The sequence below is a fragment of the Eptesicus fuscus genome, chromosome 20 (genome assembly GCF_027574615.1).
Source record: "Eptesicus fuscus isolate TK198812 chromosome 20, DD_ASM_mEF_20220401, whole genome shotgun sequence".
Taxonomy (NCBI): Eukaryota; Metazoa; Chordata; class Mammalia; order Chiroptera; family Vespertilionidae; genus Eptesicus; species Eptesicus fuscus.
The window spans coordinates 2,426,302-2,439,039 of record NC_072492.1 but is presented as its reverse complement, the minus strand read 5'-3'; the positions used below and the strand labels follow the sequence as shown (position 1 = coordinate 2,439,039).

General features: G+C 45.6%; 1 protein-coding gene across 1 annotated transcript in view; it reads right to left on the bottom strand.

Moving 5' to 3' along the window:
* Positions 1–12,738, bottom strand: part of ALDH3A2 (aldehyde dehydrogenase 3 family member A2) — a 121,498-nt gene that overhangs the window by 43,217 nt on the left and 65,543 nt on the right. The window lies entirely within an intron of this gene.

The following is a 12,738-nucleotide window of genomic DNA, read 5'->3' as shown; positions in this document are numbered from 1 at the left end:
TCTATTTTATCTAATTTACTATTGATTTCCTCTAGTGTATTATTCATTTTAGTTATTGTCTTATTCATTTCTGACTGATTCTCTTTTATGTTTCCTCTCTCATTGTTAAATGTCTCACTGAGTTCATCTATTCTTTGCCAAAGTTCATTGAGCATCTTTATAAGCAGTGTTTTGAACTGTGTATCTGGTAGATTGCTTATCTCCATTTTGGATAAGTTTTTTATGGAATGTTGTTCTATTCTTTCATTTGGGATGTTTCTTTGTCTCCTCATTTTTGCTGCCTCCCTGTGTTTGTTTCTATGTAGAGCTACTACACCCCCAGTTTTGGCAGAGTGGCCTTATGTAGTAGGTGTCCTGTGGGGTCTAGGGCTGCAGTCTCCTTGGTCACCTGAGCCACATTATCCAGGTGTGTGTTTTGTGTGGATTGTGTATGCCCTCGATTGCAGTTGAGCCTTCATTGCTGTTGGAATGTCAGTGGGAGGGATTGATCCTCAGGTTGCTTGGTTGGAAGGATTTGCTGTGAGTACAGCTGTTGTACAAGGGCTGACCCTATAAAGCAGGATTCACTTTAGTGGGCTCTGGTGCCTGCTGAGTCTGCCCCTTGTGCGTGTCACTCATGGAGGTGGTTGGGTGGCACTCTGGTGTGTGAAGCTGTCCACCAGGTGTGTTGGTTCTTGGGCCTCTGGGGAGGTGCAGGCAAAGATCAGCTACTGCCTTTGCCCTGGCAGGGCCACGCAGTATGAGCTACAAAGTCATCTGCAGATTGTTGCCACTGTGCTGGGCTTGGCTGGGGACTGGATGCCACTAGTGCCGGGTTTGAGTCTCTTGGTTCTTGGGCCTCTGGGGAGGTGCAGGCAAAGATCAGCTACTGCCTTTGCCCTGGCAGGGCCACGCAGTATGAGCTACAAAGTCATCTGCAGATTGTTGCCACTGTGCTGGGCTTGGAGGGGGCTGGGGACTGGATGCCACTAGTGCCGGGTTTGAGTCTCTTAGCAAGAGATAGAGGGCATACCAAAGCCAGATGGTGCTTGTTTAGGACTTGTGAACCTTGGAGAGATTTTAGGAACGTCCACAGCATGAGCCAAGACAAGGTTTGCATGAACAGACACTGGAAGCAACTTGAGTAGGCCTGCAAGTTGGGTGGGGCAGGGTCTCCAGGAATCACCGGGGAGGGGCAACCCACGTTAGGCAGGTTGATGGAGACTCTGATATGGCACCTGCCTGCAGTGGGAGAGCTCAGCAAAGGAACAACGGCCTCTGCCAGCACTTCTGTCTGGGAGAAAGCTGCCCCTGCAGCCCTCACCCTGACACCAGACAATTCGGTCCCTCCTCTACGTCTCTGGTGCCTTTTGAGCTGCTGCCTCAGGGCTGGCGCTCAAAGCGAGTGAGTTCTGTCTGTAAGTCTGTGCACAGGCCCTTAAAGAGAAATGTGAGGGACTCCAGGAGCCCTGTCTCACTCAGCACAATCTCTGCTGGTTTTCACAGCCAACAGTTATGGGGCTTCTGTTCCTGGCCCTGGAACCGTGGGCTGGGGAGCCTGCTGTGGGGCTGGGATTCCTTGCTCCTCAGGAGGAACCTCCACAGCCAAGATACCTCTCCCAGTTTTTAACAGCCACACATGGATGCAGGACTAGTCTGCTTCATGTCTCTGCCCCTCCTACCAGTCTCAATGTGGCTTCTTCTGTATGTCCTTAGTTACAGGGCTTCTGTTCAGCTGGACTTAAGGCAGTTCTCAATGATGACTGTTCTATTCTTTTGTTGCATTTTTCATGTGGTTGTGGAGGAGTGAGTTGCATTTACCTGCTCTGCCATCTTGACTGGAAGCTCCCTTTCTGCCCTTCATTTACCTGCATTCCCTTTTTGAAAAAAATTTAGCCTCAACTCAGAACCCGTAATTACAGTATTGCCCCATCTCCAATCATCAACAAGATGACATTAATACTGAAACTTCCGCCCTAACTGGTGTGGCTCAGTGGATAGAGCATTGGCCTGCGAACTCAAGGGTCCCAGGTTCGATTCTGGTTGCAGGCACATCCCCAGTGGGGGGGGGGTGCAGGAGGCAGCTGATCAATGTTTCTCTCTCATCGATGTTTCTAACTCTCTATCCCTCTCCCTTCCTCTCTGTAAAAAATCAATAAAGTATACATTTTTAAAAAATAAAAAAAATACTGAAACTTCCTAGGAATGAGCTTTCCTAGAGCTGTGAGACTACAGAAAAGAGAGTATCCAACCAAAATATTTGCTATCATTGCATCCTTTGGATTGATTTTTGACCAAAAGGGGGACATGTGGATGAAAAGGGGGTTTTATAAAAAGTGACTCACAAGGTAATCTATCTATATCTATATCTATATCTATATCTATATCTATATCTATATCTATATCTATATCTATATCTATATCCATACCCATACCCATACCCATACCCATACCCATACCCATACCCATATCTATATCTATATCTATATCTATATCTATATCTATATCTATATCTATATCTATATCTATATAAAAGCCTAAGCGACCAGAATGACCGGTCACTATGATGCGCACTGACATCCAGGGTGCAGACGCTCCATGCAGGAGCTGCCCCCAGGTGGTCAGTGCACTCTCACAGCCAACCTCCCTGCCCCAGCCAACCTCCCGTTGTCCCTTCCCTTGGCCGACAGACCCTGATTGCCTGATTGGGGCCAGGCCCCGGGCTGGGATCAGGAACCAGGGGTGGGTGGCAGCAGACATGGCCCCTTTCCTAGAGGGTCTGAGGGCAGGCTCCCTCCTCAGGGCCGGCGGCCAACCTCCCATGGCCTGTTCCTCCCCTTGGCTGGCAGGCCCCGATTGGCCTACTGTCCACCTGCTGCGGCGAGAAAAGGAGAAGGGGGGGAGGCAGGGAACTGTGCAGTGGTGAGGAACCACATGGTGGCAGGGTGCTGACGATGGTCACGGCGACATCCAGCATCCGTTCCTTCTACGCCCAGCCTGGCAACCATCACCTCCTCTCCGGCCTGGCCCTGATGGGCCTGGCCATGATCTCTGGCCAGGTCTAGGGACACTAATGTGCATGAATTTTGTGCACTGGGCCTCTAGTCTATATACATATAAAAAGCCAGTGACCGGAAAGCTGTAATGACCGGAACGACCGGTCGCTATGATGCCCACTGCGGCCAGCGAACTGGCCCGATCGTGGGGTGGGGCCAGCTGGCCAACCTCCCATGGCCCCTCCCCCCAATTGGCCCCACCCCAATCAACCCGCAGCCCCTCCCCCTAGCCAGCCCCACTCCTGATCAACCCCCCCACCCCAATAGGGGATGGGGCCAGCTGGCCAACCTCCTGCAACCCCTCCCCCCAGCTGGCCCCACCCCCAATGAGCCCTTACCACCCTAATCGGCCTGTGGCCCCTCCCCTCAGCCAGCTCCATCCCCGATACCCCCCACTCCAATCAGGGCCAGGGCCGGCCAGCCAACCACTGATGGCCCCTCCCCCAGGTGGTTGGCCCCCGATTGGCCCCCTGCACCCCATTTGGGGGTGGGGCCAACCAGCCCACCACCCACAGTCTCTCCCCATGGCCGGCCCCACCTCCGATAAGCCCCCACCACCCTGATTGGCCCACAGCCCCTACCCCCAGCTGGCTCTGCCCCCGATCACCCCCCCCAAACCAAATAGGGGTGGGACTGGCCGGCAAACCTCCCACGGCCCCTCCCCCGGCTGCTGACCCCCAATTGGCCCCCGCATCCTGATCAGGGCAGGGCCTGCCGGCCAATCACCTATGCACCCCCCACCCCCGCCAGCTGGCCCGGACCTGATTGGGCCCTGATTGGGGTGGGCTGGCCGGCCAACTTCCCGCCATCTCCTCCTCCCAACAGGCCCGGCCCCGATCCACCCTGATTGGGGCAGGGCCGGCCAGACCCAACCCATGCACAAATTCATGCACTGGGCCTCCAGTCTGATAATAAATTCCTAACTGGGCATGTTATAGTGGGTAAGTCACTCCCTAGGCATATAACCTTTAGTTTAAAAAAAAAAAAAATATTTATATATATATATATATATATATATACATATATATATGTGTGTGTGTGTATGTGTGTGTGTATATATATATATATATATATATATATATCCTACAATCAATATAGGATATATATATTAGATATATATATATCCTATCTAATAAAAGAGTAATATGCAAATTGACCATCACTCCAACACACAAGATGGCTGCCCTCATGTGGTCAAAGATGGATGCCCCCATGTGGACACAAGATGGCTGCCACAAGATGGCCAGCAAGGGAGGGCAGTTGGAAGGGACCAGGCCTGCAAGGGAGGGCAGTTAAGGGTGACCAGGCCAGCAGAGGAGGGAAGTTGGGGGCGATTGGGCCTGCAGGGGAGGGCAGTTGGGGAGAACCCAGGCCTGCAGGGGAGGGCAGTTAGGGGTGACCAGGCCTGCAGGGGAGGGCAGTTAGGGGTGACCATGCCTGCAGGGGAGGGCAGTTAGGGGTGACCAGGCCTGCAGGGGAGGACAGTTAGGGGCAATCAGGCTGGCAGGGGAGCAATTAGGCATCAATCAGGCTGGCAGGTGAGTGGTTAGGAGGTGATCAGGCTGGCAGGCAGAAGCAGTTAGGGGCAATCAGGAAGGCAGGCAGGCAAATAGTTGGGAGCCAGCAGTCCTGGATTGTGAGAGGGATGTCTGACTGACCATTTAGGCCCAGTCAGGCCTAAACGGGGAGTCGGACATCCCTCTAGGGGTCCCAGATTGGAGAGAGTGCAGGCTGGGCTGAGGGACACCTCCCCACCCCATGCATAAATTTCATGCACCGGGCCTCTAGTTCTTATATATATATCTTTGCCTTAAGCTAGCCCTGTCCCTGTTTGTGTGCATTTAGGTTAATACACCTTTGAAATAACACCCTCAAGAAAGCACATAAACTTGTTAACTATCCTAAAATCCCACCCCCACCTCGCTTTCTCCCACCTCCATGTAATCATCCTTACTTTCAAATGCATAAAAGAAGCTGCAAACTGTTACTCTCTGCAGAACCTGAGATCTTTCTCCCTGTCCTATGTTAGCAGTTTGGCTCAGATAAACTCCTATAAACATTCTCCACAGGTCAGGACATTTCTTACATTAACATTCCCATTAATAAAATGATAACTTTTTCAGGGAACTTCTTTTTCAAGCAGGAGCATGCCTGAGATTTGGCAAGATGAATGTATGAGGACTTTAAGAGCCACAACTGTTAACATTTCTTGGCAGAGACCACAATTTGTCTACCAAAATCCATTTTTTTATCTTTCACAGAAATAAGCTCATCAGAGTTAAAGGCTACTTGTACATTTCTTGCAACTTGGTATAATCATGTGACTAAATATTGGCCAACAGGATAAAATCAAAATTGGTATGGGCAACTTTCAGGAAATACTTATAAATAAATAAATAAATATAAATAAATAAATAAATAAAAAGTTTTTGTTGACTGATTTATTTTATTTTATTTTTTTAGAGTGAAAGAGGAAGGAAGTGGGAGAGAGAGTGAAACATCAATGTGAGAGAGAAACATCAATCAGCTGCCTCTGGCATGCACTGTGACCGGCGATTGAGCCTGCAACCCGGACATGTGCTAAGAATCAAACTGGTGACCTTTTGGTGCACAGGACGACACTCAACTAACTGAGCCACACCAGCCAGGGCTACACTCAGGACATATTTTTAAAGAGAGTGTGTGAGTGTTTTGTTCTCCCCTCCCTCCTTGTTCCTACTAACTTGAATACAGTAGCAACGCTGGAGCCATCTTGGTCCATGACCCATGTATGTCAGAGAAACACGATAAGCTAAGCCTGGGACCAGGACTTTAATTAGCCCATACAGTGCCCCTTCTATGGGTTGATCCAACCCATCGCACACGGCTTGGCAGCAGATGCGTCTTTGTGCTGAGGAGAGGGTGCTGCAGCCCCTGCCCGGATGTGGAGCATCCCGGGAAGCACAGGTGGTGTCCCAGCCCCCAGTCCAGCTACACCTGTGACTCACCCCCGTGATGGCCCTGCAGAGGCCCTCACCCTGCGGCAGGCACTGCCCTCCACAGCCACGGCCGGATTTCCTGCAGCCAGTCTGCTCTAACAAGTTATTTGATTTTTCCTGTTATTCACAGAAGAATGCAATCATAACTAAAAACAAATTTTACTGTAATGTTTAATTTCTTTAAAAAAAAACAGCAGAAAGAAAATAAAATGTTAACATCGATTACATCTAGTATTGTAAATTACAGGTATTCTATATTCTTTATGGCTTTCTGTAACATTTAAATATTTAGTGATTTGTGACCTTAACGCTGTACTCACAGGGCCAAACCCACAAAACCCAATCAGATGCAACTTACATTTCTGCCCCAGCTAGACCGGAGGGCATTGGAAGACTACAGAATCCCGTCAGTGACAAAGGTACAGAACACGCTCAAAGAATGACATAAAGCTGGAAAGCAGTGGAGGCATGGCATGGCGGCAATTGTCCTTAAAACCAGACAGGGAGCTAAACCAATGTACAGAGAGAGATGGAAATGCAAAAGACAAGCCCAGAAGTACAAGAAAAGGTGCTCAACAGCATGAGCCATGGGGAAATGCCCGTCAAACAAGGAGGGCACTGGACCTTTTTATTTTATTTATGTGTGTGTGTGTGTGTATGTGTGTGTGTGTGTGTGTGCATGTGTGTGTGTGTGTGTGTTTGTTTTTTTAATAATTTTTTTAAAGAGGAAAATAAACGTTGGCAAGAATGTGGCAGGGACATAAAATGGTGTAGCTAGTTTCAAAAACAGTCTGGAAGCTCTTCAAATGGGTAATCACAGAATTACTGTACACCCAGCAATCCCACCCGAGTGCTTACCCTAAAGAATTGAAAGCTATATCCACACGAAAAGTTGTAGATGAGTGTTTGTAGCAGCATTATTCACAATAGCCCAAAATATAAGCAACCCAAATATCCATGAACTGTTGAATAGGTAAGTAAAATGTGATATATCCATTATTCAGCTATAAAAAGAAATTAAGTATGATACATGCTACAACACGAATGAGCCTTAAAAACATTATGATAAGTGAAATAAACTAGTCACAAAGGACCACATATTGGACTAGAGGCCCGATGCACAACATTCGTGCAAGCGGCTTGGCCCTCACAGCCGTGACGGCTGCCTTGGCCCTTACAGCTCCGGCTTCATCCGGAAGGTCATGGTCGTTCAGCTGTTCAGCCACTCGGTCAATTTGCATATTATGATTTTATTATTATAGATGGTTTCATTTATGTGACATGTCCAGAATAGGCAAATCCACAGAGACTGGAGTAGATTAGTGGCCACCAGAAAAACATAAATCTACACATCCAAGAAGCTCAACTCACTCAATGACATCCACAGCAGAATGCATTACAATCAAATAGTCAAAAGACAAAGAGAAAGTTTTAATCAGCAAGAAAGAAGGAACTCATCATATAAAAGGTATCATCAGTAAGATTAGCAGCCTCATCAGAAACCATGAAGGCCATAGGGCAGTGGAATGACAAATTTGATGACTAAAATATATATATATATAATATATATATATATATATATATATATCAACCAAAATTTTTATATCTGACAACAGTAATCTTTTTTTTAAATATATTTTATTGATTTTTTACAGAGAGGAAGGGAGAGGGATAGAGAGCTAGAAACATCGATGAGAGAGAAACATCGACCAGCTGCCTCCTGCACACCCCCTACTGGGGATGTGCCCGCAACCAATGTACATGCCCTTGACCGGAATCGAACCTGGGACCTTTCAGTCCGCAGACCGACGCTCTATCCACTGAGCCAAACCGGTTTTGACTGACAAAAGTAATCTTAAAAAATGAAGGAGAGCCCTGGTTGGGTGGTTCAATTGGTTGAGCTTCTTCACATGAACCAAAAGGTCACAAGTTTGATTCCAGTCAGGGCATATGCCCAGGTTGCGGATTCAATCCCTGGTCCAAGTGCATACGGGAGGCAATGGATGGATGCTTCTCTCACATCAACGTTTCTCTCTCTTTCTCCTTTCCTCTCTCTCTACAATCGATAAAAATGTTTTTTAAAATGAAGGAGAAATTTAGAGCACACTCAGATAAACAAATGTTAAGGGATATTTTTTGCCAATAGACCTGCCCTAAAAGAATGGCTAAAGGGAGTCCTTCAGGTTGAAAGGAAAGGATGCTAGTGAGTAACTTAAAGTTATATGCACAAATAAAGACCCCCAGGAAAGGGAACTTGGACAAAGATAAAAGCCAGCTATAAAAAGAAATGAATCCACATTTCATGCCCTGCATAATTTAAAGGACAAATGCAGGAAAAGAATTATAAATATGTTATTGGACACACATGTGTAAAGATGTACTTTGACACCAACAATGTAAGAGGTGGGTGGCAGATCTGTATCAGAGTAGGATAGTGTATGCTAACAAAGTTAAGATGGTATCAATACAAAAGACATTGTTATAAATTTAAGATGTTAGATATAATCCCCATGATAACCATGAAGGAAATATCTAGAATATATATACCGTATTTTCCAGCGTATAAGACGACTGGGCATATAAGACGACCCCCAACTTTTCCAGTTAAAATATAGAGTTTGGGATATATCTGCCCTATAAGATGACACCCGGCATATAAGACGACCCCCGACTTTTGAGAAGATTTTCCTGGATTAAAAAGTCATCTTATATGCTGGAAAATACGATATATATATGAAATGAGAATGGATTCAAAACAGTTCACTAAAAAAAATCAACTAAACACAGAGGAAGGCAGTAATGGAGAAAATGAGAGACAAAACAAGTGTAAGACATACAGAAAGCAAATAGTAAAAGGGCAAAGAAAGTCTGTCCTTATTAGTAGTTACTTTAAATAAAATAGGACAAAATTTCCAATAAAGCCCTGGCTGGTTTGGCTCTGAATAGAGCATCAGCCTATGGACTGAAGGGTCCCAGGTTCAATTCCAGTCAAGGGCACATGCCCGGGTTGTGGGCTCAGTCCCCAATAGGGTGTGTGCAAGAGGCAGCCAATCGATGATTCTCTCTCATCATTGATGTTTCTCTCTCTCCCTCTCCCTTCCTCTCTGAAATCAATAAAAACATATTTTTTAAAAAATCTCTAATAAAAATGACAGATCTTGACAGAACAGATTAAAAACATTATCTAACTACTAGAGGCCCAGTGCATGAAATTCGTGCATGGGGGCGGGGGGGTGTCCCTCAGCCCAGCTTGTACCCTCTCCAATCTGGGACCCCTCAAGGGATGTCCAACTGCCCGTTTAGGCCCAATCCCACTGGACATCCCTCTGACAATCCAGGACTGCTGGCTCCCAACTGCTCACCTGCCTGCCTTCCTGATTTCCCCTAACTGCTTCTACCTGACAGCCTGATCACCCCCTAACCACTCCCATGCCAGCCTGATTGATGTCTAACTGCTCCCCTGCCAGCCTGTTTGTCCCCAACTTCCCTCCTCTGCCGGCCTGGTCACCCCTAACTGCCCTCCTCTGCAGGGTTGATTGCCTCCAACTGCCCTCCCTTGCAGGCCTGGTCCCTCTCAACTGCCTTCCCTTGCAGGCCTGGTCCCTCCCAACTGCCCTCCCCTGCTGGCCATCTTGTGGTGGCCATCTTGTGTCCACATGGGGGCAGGATCTTGACCACATAGGGGCAGCTATCTTGATCTTGTGTGTTGGAGTGATGGTCAATCTGCATATTACCCTTTTATTAGATAGGATAAAGGCCTGGTGCACAGGTGGGGACCAGCTGGTTTGCCATGAAGGGTGTCCTGGATCAGGATGGGGTTCCCTTGGGGTGTGGAGAGGCCTGGGTGAGGGGCCTGTGGTGGTTTGCAGGCCAGCCACGCCCCTGGTGACCCAAGCAGAGGCCCTGGTATCTGGAATTTATTTACCTTCTACAATTGAAACTTTGTAGCCTGGAGCGGAGCCAAGCCTCCTGCTCACTCCATGGCCAGCAGCCGTTTCTGTTTGGATTTGTTTACCTTCAATAATTGAAACTTTGTATCCTTGAGTGGAGGCCTTGGCCCGCCAGAGTGTGTGGAAAGCTTGGCTTCCTCTGTTGCCAGGAAACCCAAGCCTCCCTTCTGGTAGCCATCTTGGTTGGGGTTAATTTGCATACTCGCCCTGATTGGCTGGTGGACGTGGCTTGGCTGGTGTGCATGGCTTATGTAGCAGAGTGATGGTTAATTTGCATATTACTCTTTTATTAGAGAGGATACGCTGTCTATAGGAGACTCATTTTAATGACAAAGTGACTCACAACATGACAAATAGGCTGAAAATGAGAGGACAGAAAAAAATATTCTGTGCAGAGTAACCGAAAGAGAGCTGGGCGTTGCAGGTTCAATCTCCGATCAGGGCCCATACAAGAAGCAATCAGTGAATGCATAAATAAGTGGAACAACAAATCTCTCTCTTTTCCTTTCTCTCTTTCTCTGCAGAAATAAATTTGTTATTTATTTCTGTTACAAAATTTGTCAGAAAAATAGCTTGGATAATAATTGGCTTTAAAATCTCAAAAAGTTGTTAAGAACTCATAAATATAACTAAAATGAAGGAGTTTGATAAAGCTTTTTAGTAATCCTCTATAATAAAAGCATAGTATGCAAATTGTCTCCTCAATCGGGAGTTGTCTAGGAGTTCGACCAGGGGGCGGGGCCGGCTGGGAGAAGGGAGGGGGGCCCTGGCTGGCAGCCAGCAGCTGCTAGGGACCCTACCAGTGTATGAATTTCGTGCACTGGGCCTCTAGTAGTCATATAAACCAAAACATAGTTTTGCAATGTTTTTAGTAACTTTAAAGCTTTAGAGTCTTGCTGGGTTATTGAATATCTAGATATTTTGAAATAACAAGATACTGAAATACTAATTGATCTGAATTTGCCTACTTTTTGGCTTCTTATTGCAGAGAAGCTGGCGGTGGATTTGGGTCTGTTGATGAATATGTCTTTCATTTTGTTTGAAGTACTTCTCTTAAAGATGTGAGTATATTTGCCAGAACCTGTTTCTGGAAGTTATAAGATGCACTTGCCAATCTGAGGAATGTTCATTAGTTACTTGTCACTAAAAGATCAAGGTTTCTAAGAATTAAGAATTATAATTAAGTTGGAAAGAAAATGTATGGTTTGAATAATATAGAAATGAAAGTAGTTTGCTCTAAAGTTGGTTATTTCTGAATGAGTTGAGAAGAAACAAATTGAAAGGGACTAGGAAAGTCACAAAAGATTCATGCAAGTCGCAGAGGGTCTGTGCAGGTTGAAGAAGGATGGCATAGAGGGTAGAAACATAGGTGAGCTAAATAACACATTTAATTAGGTAAAGGGGTCTAAATATCAAACATAAACTAATACAGAATTTGTTTGGACCTTTTCCCGTCTGCTAAAAGGGAAAAAGTTTTTCCTGTATCTGCCTGGAAAGCAAAGGTTCTATATGTTATTGCAGTAGTGATGTGTTATGTTATGTTAATCAGGCAATTGATTACTTAAAAACCCATCTTCTTAATCAGGGGTCCTCAAACTTTTTAAACAGGGGGCCAGTTCACTGTCCCTCAGACGGTTGGAAGGCCGGACTATAGTTTAAAAAAAACTATGAACAAATTCCTATGCACACTGCACATATCTTATTGTGAAGTAAAAAAACAAAATGGCAAAAACACCCGCATGTGTCCCGCGGGCCGTAGTTTGAGGATGCCTGTCCTTAATCCTAAGAACTAAAGTTTTGCTAGCCTATGTTTATATTTGATACCTTTTATCATCATTTTGAATAAATAATTTAATATCTATCTATCTATCTATCTATCTATCTATCTATCTATAAAAGCCTAAGCGACTGTTCAACCAGTAGCTATGACATGCACTGACCACCAGGGGGCAGATGCTCAATGCACAGGCATGGAAACATGGAACAGACTGATGAATCTTAGAGGGGAAGAGGGAGAGGGCGGGAAGAGATTAACTGAAGATCTTATATGCATACTAGAGGCCCAGTGCACGAATTTGTGCACTGGTGGGGTCCCTTGGCCTGGCCTGCGGGAATCAGGCCAAAACCAGCAGTCCAACATCCCCTGAGGGGTCCCGGATTGCGAGAGGACACAGGCCAGGCGGAGGGACCCCACCGGTGCACAAATCTGTGCACCAGGCCTCTAGTTATTTCATAATGATGTATGATCTTTCGGTCAAATATGTTTGGCAACCTTCCCAGGGTTTTAATTTTAAGAGACTTTTTCTTAACCTAGAACTGGCTTTGGGTATTTCTGGTGGGCCCCTGAAAGTCTTAAGGATTTGTTCTTTCTCCTTCTGAAGGAGAAATCTAAAACTATTCAGGCTTGTTTGATATGCTTAAAATACATGGGAAGTTTGTCAAATAAAGAAATAATAGCTACATTTTATTTGTATACACATACTATTAAAATGAATATTCTAAAAATTACATAAAAATCTCCAAGGGTCTACAAATTCTTATATACTTTCATTCATAACTCTGATTGTTATGCTGGAATGTTGTGTCTTACAGAAAGGATAGGGTTCTGTGTCAATTGCATTATAATCAGATCTCTAATCATGTCATTTTAAGATTGGTTTTCTTTGTCATTTAGAGACAGTATTGTTATAATACATTTACAAAAATGTTACATCTTCTGAAAAATCCATGGAAAGGATTCTGACTTATTTTAAATTACATGTCTCTAAGTATACA